The sequence below is a fragment of the Arvicanthis niloticus genome, chromosome X, assembly GCF_011762505.2.
Source record: "Arvicanthis niloticus isolate mArvNil1 chromosome X, mArvNil1.pat.X, whole genome shotgun sequence".
Lineage (NCBI taxonomy): Eukaryota > Metazoa > Chordata > Mammalia > Rodentia > Muridae > Arvicanthis > Arvicanthis niloticus.
Window position 1 is genome coordinate 115,656,368 of NC_047679.1, and position 10,305 is coordinate 115,666,672.

General features: G+C 38.7%; 1 pseudogene; it reads right to left on the reverse strand.

Moving 5' to 3' along the window:
* Positions 1-5,699: 5,699 nt before the first annotated feature.
* Positions 5,700-6,234, reverse strand: LOC117695158 (small ribosomal subunit protein uS13 pseudogene; annotated as a pseudogene).
* Positions 6,235-10,305: the final 4,071 nt, after the last annotated feature.

Consider the following 10,305-nt stretch of genomic DNA (forward strand, 5'->3'; position numbering starts at 1 on the left):
GAAAAAGGCAGGGTTTTGGTAGTTGATGGGTCCTGAGTGCCCCAGACTCCCAGCTGCAGCTCTGCAGCGTTGGGTTGTGGTGGAGAATTCTTACCCGTTGCTCTGAGTTTGTTCTCCTATTGCTCATAGATTTGCAGCAATCTCATCAACTGGGAGCCCCATAATAAACAGAAATTTAGACCTCCATCTAAGGTCTACTGAATAATTGCTTGAATTTCAATAGGTTCTTGAAGTAACTTACACATATGATCAAGTTCCATAAGCTACTGTACAGAGCACTAAACAGTAGAAGTATCAGGGAGGAAATGCCTGACCCTGGAATCTGAAGGCAGGATTCTCTCTATCACCTCCAAGTTGGTTTTTCTTTTATGAAAGGCATTTCTGGTTTCCACAAGGCATGGGAAAGGTGTTCTGAAGATAGACAGTTGTTCCCCTGGCTTGAAGTATAGGGAGGAATTCAGGGAAGTGATATAATCAGCTGAAGAATGGCAGGAGAGAGAATACAGGAGAGAATGTGAGCATGTGCATGCTTTTTTGAGTAAGATCAGAAAGTTCCGAGTCTACAAATAGGAATAGAGAAGAGAATGATGTCACTGCACTTTTTTCTCTCACTGCCCTGCTGTGATCACTCTCTCAGATTGTAGGCCTGGTACAGCCCGGTCTGTATGTCATGGAGTGTGTAAGTACAGATTTATACTTGTACTTTGTGCGTTCTTTAATTCTATCTGTATAGTTGGTACTTATATATTTTAGTTATCACCCTTTTCAAGCAAACTCATACCATAGTAAAGCTGCATTTTCTTTAGGGAAACTGAGCCACAACCTCTCTTTGGTAGAATCTGTATTTGTCATAGGAACCAAGAACATTAACTGTCTTGTTCTTAACAGAGCACCATTCTAATTAGGAAAGAAAGGCATTAGGAAGCCACGGTAGTGTCTGAGAGGGGCACATTCATTCCTCAGTTTGATATTTTAAAATATAGTAGATTGCAAAAAATGCAGATTACGGAGGGGATATAGTGTTAAAATTGCTTTTGCCATTATAAAGATAAAAATAGCTCTTGGTTCAAATTTCCTGCTGCTTCTTTCTAAATGAAGGAGTTAAATACTGAAAGGCAGGTGGATGCTGACACTCCTTTAGAAACAGCTGAATAGAGTTGATGGCAGGAACTACAGGGAAGCCATTGAGGCTGCAGATGCATATGCGGCCCTTACTTTCCACAAAGTTCAGAGTGGGGTGAAGCTGCTCTGGTAATTGGCTATGAAACAGCAAACCCTCTGGATAAGAATGGCCTTGTACTTAATTATCCATGTTCTGGGCAGCGGGTAGCCACCTGGGTGATTAGTAACCCCACCCATTTTAACAGCCACCCCAAGTTTAAGTGTGATTGTTCAGACCCTGGCACCAAGTTCAATTAAGGGCCTGGGAATTTCTATCAGTTCTGACCAGGTTTAGATCTTAAGCAGATGGTCCTAGAAATCCCCAAGGTGAAAGCCCCATTTTGCATCTAAACTGGATAAGGGCATAGATCTGTTAGGGATATAATAACACCAGCAGTGACAAAGGAGCATTTTATTTGTTGGTACACAGTGATTTGCCACACTTTTTTTTTTTTCCTTTTGGTATTCCTATTCTGATCTTCACAAAAGAGTTTATTGCAATCAATTTTCAGATATATTGATTAGTATCAGTGTTGGTAAGTAACTTTCACAAGACAGCCCACTTTATTAAATGCTTGAATATAGGATATTATCATGTTGAGATAAAGGGAAGAAAAGCTGCTAAAGTAGAAAACAAAACAAGAGCAAGGCCTCCAAACAATAAAATCCCACCTCTGCCAGCATATATATATATATATATATATATATATATATATATATATATGGCACATATGTACATGCTTTTGTGTGTCTATGTGCATGTGTGTGTGTGTGTGTGTGTGTGTGTGCTTATGTGCCATGGCGTATGTGTGGATTTCAGATGACAACTTATGGGAGTTGATTCTCTGCTTCCATCTTGTGTGTTTCAAGGAGCACACTCAGGTGATCAGGTGTAGCAGCCAGCACCTTTACCTGCTGACTCATCTCAGTGGCCCGCATTTGGATCTTTTGATGAAAAGTTCATATTTCTCTTCACAGCGCTATTTTACCCCCTTTCTGTCTTCTTTTGTGATTCTGCAGAACCTAATTTTTTTCTGTTGTAGTCACAGACTACTGCTAAAAGGGGGGTATCCATAGGTCACTCATAAAAGATTCCAGGCTGTAAATTGGCCAGCCACAATGAGGATCTTTATTCTCTAAGAGACAAGGGCCCCAGTCTTTTTTGAAGTAGTGACAATTGCTGACGTGATATGTACAGTATTGTAGTAGGCACTTCACAGGTGTTGACTCAAGGTGGCCTATCTCGCAACAACCTTATGAGGTGCATATTGTTTTGAAGTTTCATTGTAGAGTTAAAGGAACAAAAAGGAAGAAAAAAAGGAGGGAGGGAGAGGGAGAGAGGGAGGGAGGGAGGGAGGGAAAGAAACGAAGATACACACACAGAGAGAGAGAGAGAGAGAGAGAGAGAGAGAGAGAGAGAGAGAGAGAGAGAGAGAATTTTATAATTTGTTATATAGCAGCAGTTAACAAAGCCAGGCAATGTGGACCGTCGACCTTTGTTTTTAACATACAAATTGCCTGGCTTTGGTAGAATTTAGACATATGCCCGTGGGCATAAGACATTTGTACTACAAAAATATTTCTAAATCACTCCTGGTAATGCCCAGAAGTCTGTATTCCTTTTATTTAATTTTGAGTGTGCAGCATGAAATTAGACATTCAGATATTGTCATGCTGAGGTGACAGAAAGAGACAAAATTAAAATAGACAAACCTCACTAAAATTGGCTCCTCCATGCCAATTATTTTAGTCAGTTTACCTGTTTTTTTCATATTTACATGAAATAGTATCAAATTTACTTTTTAGGCAGGAAGACTGAGATTCTATGTGGTTAAGTAAGTTGTCTAACACAGCATGCAAGTGGCAGATCCACAGATGCATCCTAGACTGCCCGATTTCAGAGTTACATAATGACAGCCATTCAACATCTCTACTTCCTGGGAGCATGCCAGGCTCTGCGTTGAATACTTTATACACAATAGGTCACTTAATCCTCACAGCAGCCCCAAGAGACTGGTCTTATTATCCTCATGGCAAAAATAAGGTAATAGATTGAGATCCAATAAGTAGTGAGGGGAGGATTTGAACCCATTACTGTTTGTTTCCAAAGTCCTTTACATTAGAAGGAATAGAGACAAGAATAGAGTTCAGATTTCAGTCTTTCATTGTATTCCCTATTGCAATTGGTCAGTGAGATGGCCTGTTCATACCCAGCTGATTTTGAGACCTTCAGGGTGAAATGCATGACAAAGAGAATGCAAAAACAACAAAAATTCAAAAGTTGACCCATCATGATAACTTTCCTCTTGCCATACAGTGATCCATCTGAGAAATTTTCTCATTCTTTTATATAATAAACCCCATATATAAAGACATATTAATGAAAGTGACATAATAATGAGTACCCATTTTTACACCAGATCTACTAACAAGTTCTACTTATTAGTTATATTTTTATAATTAAAACAACCAAAGTCTATGAAATAGAACAAAACAATATTTTCATATTAAGTGAAGCCCTTTAGAGAGTTATCGAACTTGTTTTTGAAGACTAAACCCAGGGCTTAAAAAAAATGCTAGACAATTACCATAGACATGAGCTTGAACCCTAGGTCTTGTTTTTGTAGACGGTAATGTTTATGTTTGGAGATGAACCAATATAAATATGGAAGCTGAAAATAAAAGTGTTTCCAGCAGATCATATGTTCTAGATGCAGAATGTGCAGCCTCAAGTTTCAGCTCTTCCCTGGGCTGGTTGACTAACTTGTATGTGTCTCAGTCATTCATCAGTAAGATGAGAATAAGAGTACTGGACTTATATCTTTATGATGGGGTACAAATAAAAAAATACAGACAGGTGCTTTTTAATAGTACATCTGTGATGGATGCTCAGTATGTGTGTGTTAGTGTAGAGACCACAGAAAAAAAGATTTCAGAGGTGCAGAAGGACTAGATTTATGATGCTTTGTTCTGGCAGAAGATAGGTGAAAGTGGGGAAAAATGAGTCTGGCTTCGGTTCATATGATCTGCAGTTAGCATCTTAGGTTGGACTAGAGGTTTTTTGTTTGGTTGATTTTTGTGTGTTTGTTTTGTTTTGTTTTTGTCAAGACAGGGCTTCAGGGAGTCTCTGTATAGCCCGGCTGTTGTGGAAGGCAAACTCATTCTTCTGTAAGCCAGGCTGGTTTTGAATTCAGAGATCTGCCTGCTTCTGCCTCCCAAGTGCTGGGAATAAAGGTATGTGCCAGTGCCCTTGGCTTGAGATTTTGAAAACTATAGACATAATTACAATAAGATAAATGGAGAGGACTGTTGTACACATCCAAGAAGGCTAGCTGGGAGATTAAGAATTTTTGGCAAAATAATTCCGGGATGATAGTCACTGTCTAGGAAGAATGCCATGTTCTAAAAGAATTGAGTCAATTATAGACAGCACTGCTAGCCAGAGAATTATTAGATCTATGATCTAGCATAGATTCTAACATAGGTTAACTGCATATAAAATGTCTAATGAGTTAGTATATTATATCTATAGTTCACTTAAACATATCATTTAATACATTATGAAAGCAACAGGCTTAGACACTCTATGTCAAACCCCAGATTCAGTATCAGTGTCCCATAGGTGTCTACACACTATTCATTTGTATAATTTGAAAGATTTTATTTATTTTTGAGCCAATAGAGCAGACTCTGCCTTCTGGTAATGCAAGCCAGAAAGACTAGTGTTAAAACTCCTGGAAACACTGTTCACAACACGATAAACTGAGACTCAGTGGGTATGCACTAGGACTACCTTGTCCTTCAGTTGGGATAATTCTATAGTAAATTCTACCCTGCCTTTCATTGTTTTCCATAAGGACTGAATTCTACTAGGCATGGAGATGGCTGGTTTAATAAGGCAAAACTTTATGGACTACCTTTCCTTTGCTAACTCACATGTTTGCTTGTCATGAGGACTTACTGGGTTTAGCTCCCAATAGATATATTCATCCTGCAATCTTTCTATTTTAGTATTCTCTTTCTCTTTCATGATGAACTCATAGCAATATAAAAAAGTAATGCATGCTTGAAAATACTCAGAAGACATTGAATTAATCTATGAAGATAAACTTCCCTTCTCTACTTCTAAACTCCTCTCTCCAAAACCGAGTTGAAAAGATAATGTCATCTCTGCATGTTGTGTTATGCTGCTGTTTTTATCTTCTCCATGCGGTGTCATTCTTCAATAATGGATACAGCAAAACTTCAAAATTCCAGGCAGTTAGGTGGCAGGCTTTTGTTCTGTCCTACATACCACCTTCTTTGTAAAAGCTATATGAAAAAAAAAAAGCTATGCCATTTCAGTTCATTATTTCCATAGATAACCATTCTTTTAAGCATCCTCTCTTAGACAAAAACAATGAACTCTAAGTGTATCTCAAGAACAGAGTAGCCTATCACCAGTATATTTTCCCCAAATAGTCACCTGATTCTTGTACAAGAGTGATTTTGGGATTTGACCCAAAATCTATATGACTTGTGTTTTGAAGTTTATGAAGTTACTGAAGTTTTAAAAAATTAAGACTTTTTTCCATAGATGAACTACTTATTAACAGCAAAGGCCCAGACATGCATTTCTTCTTGGATACACCCAGAGCACAGCCTAGAGGCCAGTGGTCTTAGTGTGCTGACTGTGGACAGGAAGGCCCTCACAACTGGCATAGCCCACTGTGGGCTGTAATTTTCTTCAACTACTCCATGTCCTTACGCAGCTTCTTGTCTAGACTGTTGGCCAGAACCTTGTTGTTTGTTCTTTCTCTCCCTCACACCCTCTGTCTGTTTAAGAGCCAGTTTGAGATCTTGTAGTCTCAGGGATTCTGCATGACAGTGATCACACATTCCAACCTCATCTTCCAAGAATTCTCTGGCCCTCTTGTTGAGGTCAATGTCTGCTTTCCTCAGCACCACAAGAGCATATCCCCACCCCATACCTTTAATGGTAGTGATGGCAAAGGCTATTTTCTACCACTCATTGATGTTGGTGTTGAGTACTTCTGAAATGAACTGGGACTTCTCAGGGATCACTAGCGACATGGAGGCAGCACAAGTGACAGCCTGCCTGAAGGCCTCCCATAGAAGCAAAAAAGTCAGAGATTTTTAATGATGTAGACATTAATAAAGAACTATATATTGTGGTCAGAGCATACACACTGAGGTCATCCCAGCACACACAACAGGCAGAGTCCCTCAATCTGAGGCTTTCTTAAGAAGGCACTTTTCTCTGACATAAGACATAGACATTGAACAACAGTACAACATTCACATTTTCACTTTGTTCCATTTGTTTTCAGTGAAGCAGTTTTATATATTCTCCAGCATATGTGGAAATGGAGATTGATGGTCATTGTGGTGCTTCTCTTCTCTAGTGAGGTTCTCAGCTGGTTTGGAGTCTTAGCAGCCCATTCTGTACTAGTGGAATCAGGAGTTTAGCTATGTGAGTGTCCCATAGAGAACTGTATTTCTCCCAAGGCCATCACAAGGAAGAAAGAAAATACAAATGCATTTTATCATTGAGCACGTAGTTTTGAGACTATACACTGACAAAATTTCACTTGTGCTTGGCATTTTGGGGCTTCCAATAATCATTTTCATGTAACTCAGTAATTTTTTTTTTTTTGGTAGGTCTTACTAATTAAAGTCAGAAGTTTCCAAAGGTGGTAAATCCTTTTAGTGAGCCAATGTCTTATGAACTCCCAGGAAAGGGTTTATGTGGAAAGTCAAAGATATCACTAGCTATTTATGAAGCCTTTGTGACCCCCTCCCCCCCGAATTCTGCATTTGTAGGTTACCTCCGCCCACTTCAATTTATCCAATCCGGAAGAATTCAATAATGGAAGAGAAAATGCTACTCCTTTTTCTCTGCTTTGCTTCAAAGCTAAAGATAAATGAGCATGGTTTTAGTCAGTCAGTAACCTCTGCTCATTTATAGCCCTATCTTATATGAGCTGAAGTATGGGATGTAGAAAAAGTCATCTTTTCCTATAGAAATTGGAAAATGCTTCTAAAACCAAGCAATTGAAAAGCAATTTAAAGTGAAAGAAAACACATTACTAGACCATAAAAGAATGCAGGATTGCAGCAACTTAATATTGAAAAGAAACCTGGGAGTCTAGTCATACAGGTCAAATCCTAGCCAGTGCAGGTTCCCCCTGGGTGCTCTGTGTAAATTCTTGTAGGGATGGCATCTTTAGCACCTCTTCTTCGAGGCAACCTGCTCCATCTCTGGATCACTTCAGCAATTAAAAATCGTATTTTTATACTGAACTATTTTTACTTTAGTGCACATGAAGATCACAGGATTAAAATCAAGAAAATCATTTGTTCACAAAAGCTTCCAAGGCAATGCCTTTGTGATGAGCAAGTTACATTAAGCCAATGTAATTTCCTTCTGTGAAGACTTTCAACTCTTGAATAAAGAGGGAACAATCAATGTAGGGCACATCTGGACTTCACTAAAGCTATGAGGATCTGCAAGGAATTTCCATTAAGGAGCTGGGGACACCGGGCCTGGATTGTACTATTATATGAGTCTTACAGCACAGACATTAAGCAGTGCTTTGAGAAGAAGCTGGGGCAACATATCCCAAAGACCACATACATTTATCTTGGAACTTCTAATGTTTTTCCGGCAACATCTGGAATGAAAGAAATAGGAAAATTTCTATATGCTTGGAGAAGATGCAACGTTGAGAAACGAAGCTAGAATGGGAGGGGATGGAAACAAAAGCTGAAAATTCCTTGTGAAGCAAGAGTGAATCCAAGGTGACCTTGACCAATTAGAAAAATGGTCTGTCAAAGAGAAGCTGACATTTGATGTTCAACAGGGGCAGTGCTGGGCAATCCATGTGCTCCTGAAATCCAAAACACATGAATACCTGCTGAGGCATGACTGGAGAAGCCATCACTGTGAATCACACATTGAATAAATGGAAACAAGACAGGGCCATGGTTTAAAGGACTGCCATGGGTCTGGGTTTTGTGAACAAAACTATATTGTACAAAAACCAGGGTATCATTCTTCTATCTTGTATTCCATGCCAATAGTGACTTTATTAGTTACGTTCTTGCAGTTAGCATATTTGTCTTTCAAACATGGAGGTAAAATAACTGGAATAACTCTCAAAGTAAATGGAATGGAAAACAGTGCATGTATGAGGAAAAAGGAAATGACTAAAATTGGGAGTGTCGGTGTTGGCTTCTTTCTTATTTTTCTCTTGGTGGAGTTTTTCATGCTCACCTTACCAAATAGCCTTTTCCTACATTGTTTAGAAATTCCACATAAAGACTTACCTGCCCATACTGGCTTATGACAACATTCTAAAACTTGCTTAAGCTGCTTCTTTTGTTTGACCATGTATGTGCTGTCAACCCAAATTAGGAGAAAACACTTGATTCTGGATGACAAACCTTGTCCATGACACTATACTAGCCACTGTTGCTCTATGGACTACCAAAGAGTAGACATCTAGTGACAATATGCTATTAGATGGTGTGGTAATTTGAATGGGAATGGCCCTCAGAGACTCATATACTTGAATGCTTGGTCCACAGTTGGTGGAACTATTTGGAAAGGATTTCGAAGTGTGGTCTTGTTGGAGGAGTGTGTCACTGGAAGTGAAACGTCAAAGCCTAGCCTATTCTGAGATAGCATTCTCTCTGCCTCAAGGCTGTTTCTCAAGATGTGTTTACTCATCTTGAGTGCTACTCAGCTACTGCTCTAGTGCCATGCCTTCCTGTCTGCTGCCATGCTCCATGAAAAGATGCTCAGGAACCCTAACACTCTGAAATGTAAGCATCAGATAAACACTTTCTTTTATAAGTTTCCTTGGTTTTAATGTCTTATCACAGCAACAGAAAAGTGTCTAAAATAGGAGGAGCAATTCCCCTTACTGGTATTCTAAATCTGGGATATTCTCTGTTTAGCTTAAATTAGTATGGGAGGAAGAATAAGATTAATTCTAAGCTGTCATTTACATTGGAAGCATATTATTGAATGGCACTTGGAATGAAGAACTGGAAGACATAAATCCAGGGCAGCATGACTGTGTCTGTAACTGATCAAATGCTAATATGATTTCAAATGATTATTGCATGGTTAACAACTCTCCTTAATTAATCTGTCTGAATGTGTCTGAATCATGTAGCATGGTATCTGATACATCATAGATCCCAGATACATGTTAGTGATTGTTTAGAGAATTTTACAGTGTTTCTCAACTTTGGGCAATTATACTGACACTGATTTCTCTGACTCAGCATTGGCACTCCATGCTGTGCTTTGAATTTTCATGAAATACACTTGTAAGACTCTTACTTAAGCACCCTCCAAAGCATAGTTCAACGACTACTTGCTTTTTCCCTTGAGAATTTTTTCTTTTGAAAATCTGATGTTCTATCAGTCATCAATTCTTCTTAAGTGTACCACTTCATCAATTCTTCTTAAGCTGTAACAGTCAGTATGTTCTTTATAATTCTAGTATTAGAAGACATTATACTTGGTTTTAGACCAAAGTCCGAGCAACAATAGTAAAATTAGAAGACAGTAGAAGTGTGACATACTTTGTCTTTAACAAACTGAATGGTTAAACTTTCTACTTCCCTTATTGGCAGGTATCTATGGGCCTGCGATTACCATAGTCATTCAAGATAAGATTTGGCATGAATTATAATAGTATCAACCCATAAGTGGTATCGTTAGTGAAAAACATAAAGCTGAAATATTCAATGTTGTACACTTAAGCTGTGTTAAGTCCTGTAACTTTGCTGATATGTTCTGGAAAAGTCCCTTAATTGTGTTTGTATGTTGGAAAATGATGTATCTGTAAATAGGCAGTCAGTGCAATAAGACATTTTTTTTTCTATTATCACATCCATCTAGACTTAGTAGGCTGGGTAAAACTCCCCTCTTTATTCCCAGTAAAAAGAATGTTCCTTGATGAATGCTGGCAACTTGATTTGCCAATAGATTTTTCAGGGAGAAATAAGGGAGAGTTTCCTTCCTGTGGGGCCTCTGTTCTGAGGTAAGAAGCAAAACTTTTGGTTGTTACACGTTCTCAGATATTTGTAATTGATTACAAGCTTTGGAGATTTCTGGGCAGAATGAGT